Here is a 16,500-nt window from a genome sequence, read left to right on the forward strand (position 1 = left end):
GGTGTGGTTTTACTGGATTTTGATCTTATGCCTCTGAGAGGTCTCCTCATGAAAGTGGTAAGCACTCTTGAGACTCTGGATTTGCAAAGATGTAGGGTGAAAGACTCACAGCTCAATGCCCTCCTACCTGGATTCAAACAATGATCTCAGATCTCCAATGTCAACTTCTACAACAATGACTTCTCCATGCCCATCCTGAAGGACATTTCAGAGCACACAGCCAACTGGAGCAAGATGACTGTGAAACAATACCCTGCCCCTCTGGAGTGTTATGATGTATTGGGTCATGTCTCCAGAGGAAGTCTGCCCAATTTTGTCGGGAGCTCATAGATACACTCAGGGCAAAAAGGCAGCCCAAGAACAGTTCATTTGCTACAGATATCTGCCATACATGTGGTGAGTGCTGTGTCTATCACCAGGTGTCCAGACGTTGTTGTTGTTGGCAGCAAATTGGGAAATATGAGTTCTGGATTTGAATAAACAATAGGCTTGATATACATCTTTCATCTGGGGACCTAGGAGCCCATGGCTTCTGACACTGCTCAGATGGTTGGAAACATAAGGATGTACAGTGACTGGTATCTTGGAGACTGAGCTTGACATAGGGGAACAGTTGGAAGGACGGAGGGAACAGGGGCCAATTGGAGTCAGAAACACAGTTTGGCATTGATACCTCGCTTCTCCCCGGACAGACTAACTAGATGCTTAGTTGTATACTTATAAACTTGGATGTTCTCTCTGTGTGGTCTTTGACTGTTAACAACCTCACTATCTGGTTCAGGGTCAGAAAGGTTAGATGGGTCCAAGAATGGAAAACAGTGGTATTTGATGGGGAAGTAAAAGTCTGGTTGAAATTGGAAATGTATAAAATGAAATTTTTCTTGACACTTCTTTCCCTTGTACTTTTCCTGGGATACATGTACAACCCTCCTGGGTGGCTGATCAGTTATGTGCACAAAATGTTTGAACAATGTGAGCAACATAGCCACACCTCCTACGAAGGAGGATTAAAAGGATCACAATTAACATCTAGTACATTCAGATTACAAGGCACCTTGGACTCAACCAAGATGCCTAAAGGAAAGAAGACAACATAGGGCAAAGTAAACAGGATTCCCAGTCTGGCTTTGTAATCTTGATCTTTTTGTCATGCTTTAATGAAATGACTACTGGAACCTCTATATCCATTCATTATGCCACATGTCTCTAAAGCCTTATTCCAGTGGACTCCAAAACTCTATGACACACCCATATTTTATATAAAAGTGTCCAATAATATGCTGGTCTCTCCACTACATAAAACATTTACTTTACAAACAAATGTACTTTAAATCCTCAGTTGTAATAAAAAAGAACAAAAGAAAAAAGACTCCCTCTACCAAGTCATTATACCCCTTTTCTGTATAGTAAACTATCAAAAAAAACCCAACAATTTGTTACTCTGCATTTATTGAACACTTAGTATATGAATTCTTCTAGACATCATTATTGCTGTCTGAATTGAATAAAGTATCTAAATTTAAGGACTCTGCTACAAATGCCCTCTCGAGTGAAGTCAAAATGTACACATTGATGCCAAGCATGTGTGCCATTCATAATCTTTGGAAGATGGATAAAGTTATCAGCTATGGTGGGACCCATATGGACATTTAGGCTGGCCTAAGGTAAAGAAGAAGAAAAAACAAACGACAAACCTCTCTTACACTCCTTCTTTCTGTCTTCCCTTGCAACCTGTCTTCCTGTCTCAACAGTTCCCTGAACTTGTTCCTTAGGACCAGTAAACGCACATGAGATTTTTCAACAATTAACATGCTTTTGTATTGTTAAAACAAACATCCCATAGATGGAGAGAGATTCTTCACAGGTGAAGAGCACATGCTGCTTTTGCAGAGAACCAAAGTTCTCTTTCAGAGCTAATAATCAGGTGGCTGTCCAATGGAACTCAGGCTTCAGATTATAGGACCCTCCTTTCTGGCCTCTGTGAATGCCCCCTTTCACACACACAAACCCACATAATATACATGTAGCTATACACCTAATCAAAGAAGTTCTTGAAAAAAAAAGGACTCAGTTTCACAAAGTAATAAAGAAAATGGCCCAATTAATTAAAACATGGATGTTGATCAGCAGCAGTTGTGTGGCTCTGTGAAGAGAGCATGTGGACTTTCATGTGTGTCCATTGAGCTCAGCTGGAAAGCAATAGAGTAGGGTGCTTTGGGCTCCTAAACTATGGATGAGTAGAGGAAATTAGGAGTTTGTCAATGTACAACCTTTATTTCTGTATGCATTTTATGTTTATTCCTGTTCTATTCCTATGTAAGCTGGCATGACAGAAAAAGGCATCAGAACCCTGTATAGATGGTTGTCAGCTACCAGGTGGTTGTCTAGAATTGAACTCAGGTTGTCTGAAAGAGCAGCCAAGACTCTTAGTTACTGAGCCATCATCTCTCCAGGCCTATGTTTGACAAGGTAAAAAGCACTCACAGATACAGAGTCACAAGGAATCGGTTGCCTATTTTGCAGGAAAGCTTACCAGTTTGGCATTATATTTAATTAATTACATTTCAAATGTTTGGTGAACATATGTGTGTTGATGGTGTATTTGTTTGTTTATTTTTAGATAATCACTGTGTAGATATGCCAAAGTAATATCAATGTCCTAAGTCATTCCAAGAAATGTCTGGATGTGTTTTACTTTGTAAAGTGTTTTTCTATCCATTCACTGGATCTGTGAACTCCATTAAACAGGATGTAATAATACATAACAGTTATTTCCACACCCTGTAGGTTGAGATTTCAGAGCAGAAATTCTATGTCATTCTATCTACTTATCTAAATAACTAATATGAAAATCCACAAAACTTCCTCCTGACATGGAGCTAGAATCCCTAAGCACTTTCCTTCCAGTCTCTCTTGACTTCACCTTATCCCTGCTCAGTAATGGAATAAAAACTGTGACAAATAAGTAAATAAAAATCAAAAGAATAAAAAACCTGAACAATCTCTATAGTATAAACTTTAAGCATATACTGATAAGAGAGGAGAAAGAAACAATGTGCGAGGGGGGAGATAAGAAACTAAAATAAATATAACCATACCTATTTGTATCTGCAGGATGATGTCTGACTGAACAACATTGTGTGTATAATTTGCATATGCTAATTATCAGTTATAAGTAAATACTAACTATAGCCACCAAGCTTCACAACAATCTTCACAACTTTATCTTATACCAAAACTTTTATATATTTAATCATTATTTATTTAAATTATAATTTTCTCATGAAAACATAGGTTGCTAACATATTTCAGGGAGAACACATTTCTAATCAGTTTGCAGTGGATAAAGTTTAAATGTTAAACATGTCTAGCTCCCTATTTATCATTTCTTTTCATTTTTCACTCATTCATTTATGCACTTTACCATTTGATCACATCCTGCCTTCCCTGTCCTCCCAGGCCTACCCTTCGACCCTTTCTCATCATTTCCTCCTCCCATTCTCCCAAGAGAAGGAAAGGTATCCACTATGCAACCCCACCAGCTACCACACCACCCTGGTAAAACAAGTTGCATCAGGAATAATTGCATCCTTTCCTACTGTGGCCAAACAAGGCAGCCCCACTAGGTTCCCCTAGATTCCAATGGAAGGCAACAATGTTCAATAAGAGACAATACCCAGTCTAATTTTTAGGAGACACACATGAAGACCAAGCTTCACATCTGCTCCACATGTGTAGGGGCCCTAGGTCTCAACCATGCATGCTCTTTAGTTGGTGACTCAATCTCTATGAATGCCCAATGGGTCCAGGTGACTTGGCTCTGTAGGTCTCCTTCTGGTATACTTAACCCCATCTGGCTCCCTCAATCCTTCCTCTGACTTTTTCACAAGACTCCCTAAATTCTGCCTAATATTTGGCTGTGCATGTCCATATGTGCATGTCCATTCATCACTTGCTGTATGAATCCTCACATGATGGTTATGCTAGGCTTCTGTTCTTAAGTGCAACCAAGTATCATCAAGAGTGTCAGAGTTTGGCTCTCCTCTATGAGGTAGGTCTCAAGTTTGTCCACTTATTGGTTGGTTATTCCTTCAATCTCAGCTCCATCTTTTTCCCTGTATATCTTGTAGGCAGGGAAAAATTTGGATGGAAGGTTTTGTGGGTGGGTTGGTGTCCCCCTCCCTCCACTGGAAATCCTGCCTGGCTACAGGAAGTTGCCATTTCAGTCTCCTTATCTTTAGCTCCTGGGGTCTCAGCCATCATCATTCTGATATCCTCCCAGGAGCCTGCCCCACCCCAGGTCTCTGCCTTGTCCCTGAGATGCCCCCACGTGGATTGCTTTTAGCTATCCTAGACCTGTGGAGACAGATCTTCCTACCACACCTGAAGCCCAAACTGTTCCTGTTCCCAGACCCTCTCACATACAGTTCCCTCTAACCAACCACTACTGATATAGGTTTTATTTCCTTTTCTTAGTGAGATTAAATCATCTTACCTTGGGCCCTATTGTTACTTAGTTTCTTTGGATGTTTGGATTGTAGCATGCTTATCCTGTACTCTGAGTAATATCCAATTATAAGTGAGTGCATACCATGCAAGTTCTTCTGGGTCAGGATTACCTCACTCAGAATGGACATTTTCAAGTCCTATCCATTTGCCTGAAAATTACATACTATTCATTGTTTTTAATATATGTTTAGTATTCCATGGCATGAATGTATACAATTTTCCTTATACAGGTGAGGGGCAGATGGTTTACTTCCAATTTATGATTTTTAAGAAAAAAAAAAAGGTGCTGTGCAATTAGTTAAGCAAGTGTGCTTGAGTTATGGAGAAACATCTTTTGAGTATATGCCCAGGCGTGGCATAACTGGGTCTTGAAGTACAATTATTTGTAAGAAACCCCCAGATTGATTTCCAAATTTGTGGTACAAGTTTACATACTCATCAGAAATGCAGAACTGTCACCCTTGCTCCAAATCCTCACAAGCATGTGCTGTCACTTGAGTTTATTATCTTAGTCATGCTGATGTGCATAGGATAGAATCTCAGAGTTCTTTCAATTTGGATTTGACTAGGAATGTTGAATATTTCTTTAAGTGCTTCTTGGCTATTAGAGATTTCTCTGTGGAAAATTCTCTGTTGTCCTCTGTACCCGATTTTTAAATGGGGTTTTTGGTTTGTTGATGTCTAATTTATATATATATATTTATATATATATATATATTGTTTGGATATCAGCCCTCTGTGGAATGTACAGTTGGTCAAGATGAGTTTTCCATTCTTTAGGCTACTGTTTTTACGTATTGGTGCTGTCTTCTTCCTTACTGAGGATTATCAGTTGCTTGAGGTCCTACTTATTAACTGTTGATCTTAGCAACTGAAATACTGAAACTCCTTTACAATGAGTTCAAGAGCCCTGACATTATTAATGATGTTCTGAAAACAGGAAACTAGCATAACTGTCCTATGAGAGGTTTCACCAAGCCACTGATAAAAAGAAATGGAGAAACCCACAGACAAATATTAGACAGAGTTCAAAGAATCTTTTGGAAGAGAGGGGGGAAGGATTGAAGGAGTCAGAGAGGACAAGGAGACTACAAAAAAAACCTACAGATTCAAACAACCTATCGCCATAGGTGCTCACTGTGATTGAACCACCAACCAAAGAACATGCATGAGACAGGCCTAGATCACCTACACATATGTAACAGATGTGAAGATTGGCCTTCATATGGGACCTGGAACAGCAGGAACAGGGGCTGTCTCTGACTATTGCCTCCCTTTGGATCTCTTTCCCGTATCTGGGCTGCCTTTTCTAGCCTCAACAGAAAAAGACACGCCTTATCAGCCAATTATATAGATAGCATATATTCCTTCCCTGAACTGAAAGGGAGGGGAGGTGAAGCAATGGGTGGTAAGAAGGAGTGACTGAGATGGGGGGTGGGGGGGGGTGGGATGGTGCTGTGATCTGGATGCAAACTAAATTAATTCAGGATGTAAAGAAAATTAATGAATGACTGAAAACATACCCAGACTTCTTTTCCTCCTGTTGGGTCACTTTCTACAACCTTTTTATGAAGATGTTTGTCTTGTCTTTTGTCCTCTGTGGGTGTCATCTAGGAGGAGGAGTATATGTGTGTCTGGGGAGTTAGTAGGACTGGAACACATTGAACTATTTACACTATTGCAGTTTGGTTTTGTTCTAATCTGATTGTAACTGTGATCTGCTACTTTCCTCTTGAAGTAAGAAAGCATTTCATTGAATTTTGATTTTTGCAGGATCCCACAGTTGAGAGACTGTGTAAACAGCTTCCTCACAGCATCCTTTCTGCACTACATAGGGGCGAGGAGTGCTACACATGGCCTCTTGTTCTCCTGAGTCTAAGGAGGAGGTAGTCCATGTTACCTCTACCTTCCCATGCCCGTGACCCACAATGAGCTGCAGCCTAAAGAAGAAGTATCCATTACAGTGAACTGGGGAACAGAGAGCAAGGGTGAGGAAGAGAGACTGGCATTTCTTATCAATGGTTGCCTGAAGGACCAAGGTCTGCTGCTAGGAGAGGCAGAAGAACCAAAAGAAAAACAAACAAACAAACAAAACAAAACAAAAAAACCAAGTGGAATAACATCACTCTGAGGTCCAGGTGAGATAAACAACCTTGATGACATATGAGGACATTGCATTCCATTTTAAATTGCCAGAAGGAACAGGACAAGCTCAGCATTTGTTAGCTTTCTTTCTAATGAGTTTCCATCAAGTTAAATTTTCAAATACAAATAAACCATGCTTGTAAGTGCTGCGGAGCAGTTGGGGGTGATGTGGACCTTCTCAGCCTAGGCCTTGGTGAGACACACAACTACCCCAAGACCATTTTTACTGTGTGTCAGTTCTGCACCATACTGTCCAACAGGTTGATCTCTGTCACAGGATTGCTTCAAAACCATTGGCCTTAAGTATCTTACAACCTGTATTCCCAGCCAGTAAAAATCATTCTTCAAAATAATGTGAATTTTCTGAGACAAAAAAAACAAAAAAACAAAAAAAATCCATTAATAGCTGCATTCCCTCGACTTGAGCAGATGTTAAAGACCAAATTAATTATCTTACTTAGAGTTACTATTGATGCAAAAAAAAAAAATCATGACCAAAGCAACTTGGAGAGGAAAGATTTACTAGGCTTCCTCTCAGAGAAGGTAAGGCCTCACATGGATATACAGTGGTCACTTGATCTTTGACAAAGAAGCAAAAACCATCCAGTGGAAAAAAAGACAGCATTTTCAACAAATATTGCTGGTTCAACTGGCAGTTAGCATGTAGAAGAATGCAAATCGATCCATTCTTATCCCCTTGTACAAAGCTCAAGTCCACGTGGGTCAAGGATCTCCACATAAAATCAGATACACCTAAAGTAATAAAAGTGAACGTGGGGAAGAGCCTCAAGCACATGGGCACAGAGGAAAATTTCCTGAACAGAAGACCAATAGCTTATGCTCTAAGATCAAGAATTGACAAATGGGACCTCATAAAATTGCAAAGCTTCTGTAAGGCAAAGGACACTGTTAATAGGATAAAATGGCAACCAACAGATTGGGGAAAGAGCTTTGCAAATCAATACAACCCTGAGATTCCACCTTACACCAATCAGAATAGCTAAGATCAAATCCTCAGGTGACAACACATGTTGGAGAGGATGTGAAGAAAGAGGAATGCTACTCTATTGCTGGTAGGATTGCTAACTGGTATAACCACTCTGCAAATTAATTTGTAGTTTCCTCAGAAAATTGGAAATAGATCTAACATGAAGACCCAACTATACTGCTCTTGGGAATATACCCAAAAGATGCCCGACCATGTAACAGGGCAGGTGTTCTTTCTACTATGTTCACAGCAGCTTTATTTGTGATAGCCAAAAGCTGGAAACAACTTAGATGTCACATGACAGAGGATGTTGAACATTTCTTTAAGTGCTTCTCAGGCATTCAGTATCCCTCAGTTGAGAATTCTTTGTTTAGCTCTGTACTCCATTTTTAATAGGATTATTTGGTTCTCTGGAGTCTAACTTCTTGAGTTCTTTGTATATATTGGATATTAGCCCTCTATCATATGTGGGGTTAGTTTAGATGTTTTCCCATACTGTAGGTTGCCAATTTGTCTTATTGACTATGTCCTTTGCCTTACAGAAGCTTTCTAGTTTCATGAGGCACCATTTATCAACTGTTGATCTTAGAGCATGAGCCATTGTAGTTCTGTTTAGGAAATTTCCCCCTGTGCCAATGAGTTAAATGCTCTTTCTCACATTCTCTTCTACTATATTCAGTGTATCTTGTTTTATGTTGAGATCCTTAATCCACTTGGACTTGAACTTTGTAAAAGGTGACAAGTATGGGTCTATTTTCATTCTTCTACAAACAAACAGCCAGTTAGATCAACATCATTTATTGAAGATGCTTTCTTTTTTCCATCGTATATTTTTGGTGTGTTTGTCAAAGACCAAAGGACCCTAAGTGTGAGGTTTTATTTCTGTGTCTTCAATTCTATTCCATTGTTCAACATGTCTGTCTCTGTACCAATACTGTGCAGGTTTTTATCACTACTGCTTTGTAGTAAAGCTTCAGGTCAGGGATGGTGATTCCCCCAGCTGTTCTTTTATTGTTAAGAATTATTTTCACTATTCTGTGTTTTTTGCCTTTCCAGAAGAATTTGAGAATTGCTCTTTCCATGTCTTTGAAAAATTGTGTTGGGATTTAATGGGGATTACAATGAATCTATAGATTGCCTTTGGCAGAATGGTTATTTTTACTATGTTAATTCTGTCAATCCATGAGCATGGGAGCCATGAGCCCCATGATGTGTACTCTTTAGTTGGTGGTTTAGTCCCTGGGAACTCTGGGGATAGTGGTTAGTTCATATTGTTGTTCCTCCTATGGGGCTGCAAACCCTTTCAGCTCCTTGGGTCCTTTCTCTAGGTCATTCATTGGGGATCCTGTGCTCAGCCAAAAATAGGCTGTGAGTATCCACATCTGTATTTGTCAGACACTGGTAGAACAACTGCTCTGAGTGCAGTAGGTCCTCTAGGATGGATTGGGATATAGAGTCTTCACAGAGCAGACCAACTAGGAGTCTGCCACAGCAGCAAGGACCAGGCAGAAGGGGTGGAATGGATGGAAGGAAGTGGAGCAGTATTCAGGAGGGTGGGGGGTTTGGTGGGTGATGGGTTCCAAGTCTACCAGGCTCCCAGAAGCAGCTCAAGACTCTGAGTGCAGTGGTTCCTCTAGGATAGATCAGGATATGGAGTCTACTCGGGAGCAGACCAACGAGGAGTTTAACCCAGGAGCAAATACCTCGCTAATTCTTTTTTTTTTAAATTAGATATTTCCTTTAAATACATTTCAAATGCTATCCTAAATGTTCCCTTTACCCTCCCCTCACCCTGCTCCCCTACCCACCCACTCCTGCTTCTTGGCCCTGACATTCCCCTGTACTGGGGCATATAAAGTTTGCAATACCAAGGGGCCTGTCTTCCCACTGATGGCCGACTAGGCCATCTTCTGCTACATATGCAGCTAGAGATACAAGCTCTGGGGGTACTGGTTAGTTCATATTGTTGTTCCACCTATAGGGTTGCAGACCCCTTCAGCTCCTTGGGTGCTTTCTCTAGCTTCTCCATTGGGGACCCTGTGTTCCATCTTATAGATGACTGTGAGCATCCACTTCTGTATTAGCCAGGCACTGGCAGAGCCTCATATGAGACAGCTATAATAGGGTCCTTTCAGCAAAATCTTTCTGGCATATGCAATTGTGTCTGGATTTGGTGGCTGATTATGGGATGGATCCCCAGGTGGGGTAGTCTCTGGACAGTCCATCCTTTAGTCTTAGCTCCAAACTTTGTCTCTGTAACTCCTTTCATGGGTATTTTGTTCCCTATTCTAAGGAGCAATGGAGTATCCACCCATTGGTCTTCGCTCTTCTTGACTTTCTTGTGTTTTGCAAATTATATCTTGGGTGTTCTGTTTCTAGGCTAATATCTGCTTATCAGTGAGTGCATATCTAATGACTTCTTTTGTGATTGGGCTATCTCACTAAGGATGATATCCTCCAGTATATCCATTTCTCCAAGAATTTCATAAATCCATTGTTTTTAATAGCTGAGTAGTACTCCATTGAAACTTAGTGCTATGAATTTGCCTCTTAACACTGCTTTCATTGTATCCATTAGGTTTTGGTATGTTCTGCCTTCACCTTCATTGAATTCTAGAAAGTTTTTAATTTATTTCTTCTTCGACCCATTGAGTAATCATTGAGTAGAGGGTTGTTAGTTTCCAGGAATTTGTTGGCTTTCTGTTGTTAATACTGCTGTTGAAATCCAGTTTGATCCATTGTGGTCTGATAAGATACAGGTACTTATTTCAGTTATCATGTATCTCTTAAGGTTTGCTTGGTAAGCAACTACATGGCCACTTTTGGAGAAGGTTCCATGGGGTGTTGAGAAGGTATATTCTTTCTTGTTTGGGTGAAATATTCTAAAGGTATCTGTTAAGTCCCTTTGATTCATAACTTCTGCTTGTTTCATCATTTCTAATTTTTGCTTAGGTTCTGCCTCGATAACATGTCTTTTGGTTAAAGCAGGGTGTTGAAGTCTCCCACTACTAATGTATGATATTGTAGGTGTTTTTTAAGCATAAATAATCTTTTATGAATGTGTGTTCCCTGGCATTTGTGGAACTATTCATAACTGAGACATCCTCATAGGGGATTTTTATATTTTTTGAATATGAAGTGTCCTTCCATAATATTCATTGAAAGTCAAAAAATATTAGGATGGCTACACTGACTTGCTTCTTGATCTTTTTGCTTAGAAAATCTTTTTCCTGCCCTTTACTCTAAGGCAATGTCTACCTTTGTTATTGAACTCTGTTTCTTATATGAAACAAATTCAGGGTCTTGTTTTTCACATCCATTCTGTTAGTCTGTGTCTTTAGACTGGAAAATTGAGCCCATTGATGTTGAGAGATATTGATGAACAATGAGTGATGATTCCTGTTTTGATTTTGGTAATGAATGTTTGTGTGTCTGTGTGTGTGTTTGTGTATGTGTGTGTTTCCAGTTTGGGTTTGCTAGTAAGGAATTATTTTATTTCTTGTGTGGAGTTAACTTACTTGAGTGGAGTTTTCCTTCTAGTATCTCCTATGGGACTGTATTTGGGGATGAATATGGTTTAAATTTGTTTTGTCATGGACAATTTTGTTTTCTCCATATATAGTGATGTAAAGTTTTACCTGGGTATAGTAGTCTGAACCATCCATCTGTGGTCCTTAGAGTCTGCACCAGGACCTTCTGATTTTAAACTCTCTTTTGAGAACTTGGGTGTAATTCTAATAAGTATCCCTTTATATATTACTTGGCCTTTTCCCCTTGCAGCTTTTAATATAACTTCTGTTTGTTACATTTAGTGTCTTAATAATTATGTGGCAGAAGGATTTTTGGTCCAATCTATTTGGTGTTGTTTATGCTTTTTGTATGTTTATAAGCAACTCTAGCTTTAGGCTAGGAAAGTTTTCTTTTATTACTTTGTTGAAAATATTTTCTGTGTCTTTTGAGCTAGGAATCCCCTCCTTCTTCTATTTCTATTGTTCTTAGGTTTGGTCTTTTCATAATGTTCCAAATTTCCTGGATGTTGTGTGTCAGAACCTCCTTCAATTTAACATTTTCTTTGACTGATGAATCAAATACTTCTATTTTATCTTTTACACCTGAAATTTTCTTTTCTGTTTTGTATTATGTTAAAGATGCTTGTGTCTGTGGTGTCTCTTCTCTTACCTAGGTTTGTCATCTTTAAGATTGCCTCTGTTTGTATTTTCTTCAGTGGTTTCTCTTCTATTTTCAAGTCTTGAACAGTTTTATGTGTTTCCTTCACCTGTTTGATTATATTTCCTGTGTTTCTTTAAGGGATTTATTCATTTTCTCTTTAAAGGTGTCTATTGTCTTCATAAAATTGAATTTAAGGTCATTTTGTTGTGTGTCAGCTACATTAGGTTATCCAGAGCTTACTATAGTAGAATATCTGGGATTTGGAGTTGCCATATTGCTTTGGCTGTTGTTGATTGTGTTCTTATGCTGACCTTTAGCTCTTGGGTTGTCTCTGGTACCAGCAAGTCTCCTGAAAAGCAGGGCAGATTTGTGAGTGGGCAGGTGGAGTGCATGGTACAAGGTGCAGTTTGCATTGCTGTGTGTGGCCTAAGGAAACCTGGCAGGCAAGAAACCTTGGGAAGAAACTGACCAGACCATCCTAGACACTGAGAGGCCTGCAGAAATGCAGGCAGAGCCATGGACTGGAAAATGGAGCTCAGCGGACAGGATACATCTAGGTGCCACAGGTGGATCTGTCAGGCATGTGACTTGGAGAAAACTGGATTTTTTTCAGAGACTATACTTTCGATGTGTTTTAATTTGTAAAGGTTGTGAAGGTTTAATTATTCATATTTTATATTTGTGATATTTATTAACCTGAGATGTTGATGATCAACCCCCACAACCCAAAAGGTAAGGGTTATGTCTCAAAGTGTTTTTATGTTAAGCTGACAGGGGTAAGATGTGCTGGATAATTTTATGTCAACTGACACATGTTAGAGTAATCTGAGAGGAAGGAACCCTTATTCAGAAAATGGCTTCATATGTATGGGCTGTGAGCAGGTCAATGGAGAATTTTCTTAGTGATTGATGGGATGTCCAGCTGATTTATGGTGGTGCTATCCCTGGGCTGGTGGTCCTAAAATAAAGCAAACTACAGAGAGCAAGGCAAGAAGTTGCACCATTCCATGTCCTCTGCATCAGCTCTTGCTTGTAGGTTCCTGTCATGTTTTTCTGTCCTTGCTTGCTTTGATGATGGACTACAGTGTTGAAGGGCAAGCCAAATAAACCCTTTTTGCCCTCAGCTTGCCTTTGGCTATGACTTTTCACCACAGCAATAGAATCCCCAAAACTGTATGGTGTATGTGTATGGGTTTGTGGTTGTGTGTGGGTATGCAGGTGTGTTTTAAATGCTCTTACCACATGGTTCTAAGTAGCCTGGAACTTATTATGTGGAACAGGCTGGAAAGCAAAAATTCCATATCTTTGCATCCTGAGTGCTGGGATGAAAGGCATATACTGCAAGGTGTGGAGCATTCTTTTTGTTTGGTTGGTTTTGTTTTTAAGTGTTTGGGTATATTTAGGTGTTCTACACATCCATGGCTGATCTGGAACTACTTACCTTCTGGCACTTCACCCACCCAACTACCCTATTCTGAGATTAGAGGCCAGAGACAGGAAGACTGAAAGAATATGTTTAGTAACTTTATCAGATTGTAAGCCTTTAGTGACACTTGTTGGATACTGATTTGTGTTTGTGTGAGTTCAAGTTTACTTGGTTGTCCTTTCTTGGATTTTTTTCCCAGAACTAATCAGGATAACAGTTAATGGCCCACCCCAATTCCTGGAGATGATAAGGAAGAAGGCACTGAAGGATGAGACCATGGTTGTCTCTGGAGAAATTTCTCATTGATCTTCTCCCAGCACTGTTCAATGAGTCTTTCACTGATAGATTCACTAAGGTTGTGAAGGCTATGGTGTCAGCACGGCCTTCCATCTACTTTCCTGGGGTGCCTTGATATGCAGGCACCAGAAGGCAATATTTCAGGCTTTTCTGGGTGGATTATATGTCCTATTTACACATGAATTTCAAGTCAAGTAAGCATGACCCATGTAACATCAAGTGGGGGACACTAGGGTTTGGGCAAGTAATCCACTGGGTCTTGCAGAATGGGAGCAGAGGTAGATCAGAAGTTTCAGTAGCAAGATTGCAGAATCCTTGACTGATGTTGTTCTCTGATGACAAAGTACTGTTCAGTGTATTGTGGACTAATAGTAAAGATGTAGATACAGAGAAAGAGCCTGCCCTTGACTCTCCCACAGGTAGTAGTAGTACCAGCTAAAGAGTAACAGAATGGAATAAACTCAGAGGGCTATGGAGGCAGCTCAGAAAAAGTCATTACCTGGCACATTAGGTTGTTAGTGGACACTCAGCACTAGGAGAAAAACCAAACTCTGCCTAGACCAGATAGGAGAAAGGAAGAGCTGACTCCATTGAAAGTCATCTCTTTTCCACTGACACTTCACCTGTTACCCATAGGAGGTGGAAATTTTGAGTACTCAATATGCAGCATGAGCACCATGATGTTTGGGATATATGGGCTGGAATTGCTGGTGCTGGCTACTCAGGAGAGACCAAGATCCAGAAGTAGGTAGAAGAGCTTGAGCTGGAAGCCATACCAAATCCAGCTGTGAAGGTGATAACTGCTGACTTCTGCTTTGGAAAACTTAAAAATGAGTGATGCACATACTTCTTGTATTGAATCTGGGAAAGAAAAGTTTGCTTGCAATCCTGAAGTAAAATGTTGACATCTTCATCTGTCAAAGGCCAGCTTTGACATCCAGGGCAAACTGAGGCTGTGCATAGAGTTGGTAGCTGATCACTCAGCTGACTTTTCTCTGAGGGAGCAAAGATTGATTACATGGGGTTGGCAAGAAGCAATCTGTTGCCAGCAAAATACTCCCTGGGACTGGCAAGAAGTGTTGATGGATCATACATAATCTCTCTCTCTCTCTCTCTCTCTCTCTCTCTCTCTCTCTCTCTCTCTCTCTCTCTCTCTCTCTCTCACACACACACACACACACACACACACAGTGGATGAAGCAAGCTTCAAAACCTTCAACTTTGTACATATACATACATACATACATACATACATACATACATACATACATACACATTTGATGGATGGAGCAAAGCTTTTTTCTTCCACAGCCTATATATCACAGCTATATCTTCCAAGCAGTACAAAAATAACAGTGTACTTATAGTCTATGGTTTAAATGACAGTTTACAATGAATAGACTAAGAGAAAACATGTTTCCCAATACCCTTGCATGAGCAAATATTTTAAGTATTATGAATAAAAATATTATTCCCAAGAACCAATATACGTTTGTAACTAAGCAGCTTGTTATAGATCAGCAACGTGTAAGCGAACAAGGTATTTTTTCTATTTTTCTTTTTCCTTTTTGTTTGTTAAATGATATATGGGCATATATCCAGAAGATGTTAACCAGTAAGAAGAACACATGCTCCACTACGTTCATAGCAGCCTTATTTATATTAGCCAGAAGCTGGAAAGAACCCAGATGCCCCTCAACAGAGGAATGGATACAGAAAATGTGGTACATTTACACAATTGAGTACTACTCAGCTATTAAAAAAAATGAATTTATGAAATTCCTAGGCAAATGGATGGACCTGGAGGGCATCATCCTGAGTGAGGTAACCCAATCACAAAGGAACTCGCACAATATATACTCACTGATAAGTGGATATTAGCCCAGAAACTTAGGATAGCCAACATATAAGATACAATTTGCTAAACGCATGAAATTCAAGAACGAAGACCAAAGTGTGGACACTTTGCCCCTTCTTAGAAATGGGAACAAAACACCCATGGAAGGAGTTACAGAGACAAAATTTGGAATTGTGATAAAAGGATGGACCATCTAGTGATTGCCATATGCAGGGATCCATTCCATAATCAGCTTCCAAACGCTGACACTATTGCATACACTAGCAAGATTTTGCTGAAAGGACCCAGATATAACTGTCTCTTGTGAGACTATACCAAGGCCTAGCAAACACAGAAGTGGATGATCACAGTCAGCTATTGGATGGATCACACGGCCCCAATGGAGGAGCTAGAGAAATTACCCAAGGAGCTAAAGGGAACTGCAACCCTATAGGTGGAACAATATGAACTAACCAGTACCCCAGAGCTCTTGTCTCTAGCTGCATATGTATCAAAAGATGGCCTAGTCGGCCATCACTGCAAAGAGAGGCCCATTGGACTTGCAAACTTTATATGCCCCAGTACAGGGGAACCCCAGGGCCAAAAAGGGGGAGTGGGTGGGTAGGGGATTGGGAGGGTGGGTATGGGGGACTTTTGGGATAGCATTGAAAATGTAAACGAGGAAAATACCTAATAAAAAAATAAATTATAAAAAAATAAAATAAATAAATAAAAAGATTTACTCATATTTTTTCTTCCAAACAACTATGTTCACTTTAATTAAAAATAACTATGGAAGCATTTGTAGCTGATAGGAAAGCTGTCCACAGCACTTCTCATAATGCCATTCCTAACTTATAGGAAACAGTCTCTTGTTCTTCAGTTTACTTTGGTTCTTTAAGGGAGTAGCTTATATAAACATTGTATTAGTGTAAGATTGAAGCTTTTCTGATTGGACTGAGACAACCGTCTCTAGTGTTCTCTCTTCACAGAGATAACATAAATACAATTTCATCCTCGATTTTGTCAATGTTTCTGTACTTTAAGAGTACAATTCTTTTGTAGTAAGATATGATGATCATTTTTTGATGTCCTCAGTTTCTGTTGCTATATCTCCCTTTTCATTTC

Source organism: Mus caroli, unplaced genomic scaffold (assembly GCF_978045245.1).
Source record: "Mus caroli unplaced genomic scaffold, Mus_caroli_1 scaffold_4, whole genome shotgun sequence".
NCBI classification, from domain to species: Eukaryota; Metazoa; Chordata; class Mammalia; order Rodentia; family Muridae; genus Mus; species Mus caroli.